This window comes from Penaeus monodon, chromosome 32 (genome assembly GCF_015228065.2).
Source record: "Penaeus monodon isolate SGIC_2016 chromosome 32, NSTDA_Pmon_1, whole genome shotgun sequence".
Classification (NCBI taxonomy): Eukaryota; Metazoa; Arthropoda; class Malacostraca; order Decapoda; family Penaeidae; genus Penaeus; species Penaeus monodon.
Genome location: NC_051417.1, coordinates 24,650,321 through 24,651,517, shown reverse-complemented (window position 1 = coordinate 24,651,517; position 1,197 = coordinate 24,650,321). Strand labels below are relative to the sequence as shown.

The window sequence follows — 1,197 nt, the reverse complement described above, 5'->3', positions numbered from 1 at the left end:
CGCCTCAGTTCGGCAACCAGTATGGCAATCAGTTCGACCGCCGGGATCGCGTGAACTACCGTCCCATCGCCATCCTGAGGGACGATCGCCAGGACTTCGGCGATGGCAACTTTAACTACCAGTTCGAGACCGAGAATGGCATCAATGTGAATGCTCGCGGAACACCAGGGTCGAAGGGCCAGAGCAACATCGAGGGATACTATAGGTAGGTTTTCTGGTGTTTTTGTTTTTCATTTGTGTATATAATGTGTTCTTGCACTTTGTAGTGTAACAGGATTAGTTTGGGGCCATTCATTTGCAAAGAATAATTATCTGTGAAGTGCCTGCGTGTTTCTATCAGACATCCAATATTAGTAACATATTAACACTATTGTAAAAAAAAAAAAAAGTAAAAGTGCATTACAAAGGATGTGGTAAATGTGCTAAAAAGCATTGTATTTTAAACAATTCGCAAATGGTCTTGGGAACAACGGCTCTGCATATTTCTCGTAGCATTGCGACTATCACTCGTGTCAGAGGTGAAGAGGATGAGGCACAGTTGAAAGGTTAAGAGATTTAGAGGATTTATCACATGAGTAAGGGTTTGCCCAATAGTGATGGGTCGTTCGTTACAGAAGACTGGCCTTCGTGTTCTGACATTTGAAAGAGTATGGCATCTCTTTTGCATCTCCGAACAAAGGAACAGAATAAATTTAGCTTAGAAACTAGCCCAGAGTTTGCATTCTTCGTCAGCGAGAAGTTTTGACAAAAACTGAAATCAAAAACTCTCTCTCGCTTTAATAAGGCATTTCGGAAAGGCAGCTATACTAGAAACTGCTTGTACTTTTTTAAACTATTGGGAAATGACCGCGTGCTTTATGATTTTTAAGGTGATTTCAGATTTAATAAAGCGGGAACATTTTTAATTGGGGCAGTTCATTTCCAAATTATGCAAATGGCAAAAGTTCTCGGTGACTGGGAATGCTATGTCATCGAGAAAGCATAGCATTTTGCAAGAGAGGTAATGTGCATACTACATATTTGTGTGTATACTTTCGTTTGGACTTGTTTGTGTATGGGCGGGTGGATGGGGGGATTTCTGTGTTAGCGTTTACATGTCTCATGATGCATTTTCTCTTTACTTCAGGTTCCCCCTCGAAGACGGCACCTTCGCCGAGGTTCGCTACATCGCCGACGAGTTCGGATTCCGCGCTGAGT

At 42.3% G+C, this 1,197-nt stretch overlaps 1 pseudogene; it reads left to right on the top strand.

Moving 5' to 3' along the window:
* The first annotated feature begins 2 nt into the window (after positions 1 to 2).
* LOC119593625 overlaps positions 3 to 1,197 on the top strand; it is a 1,574-nt pseudogene continuing 379 nt past the window's right edge.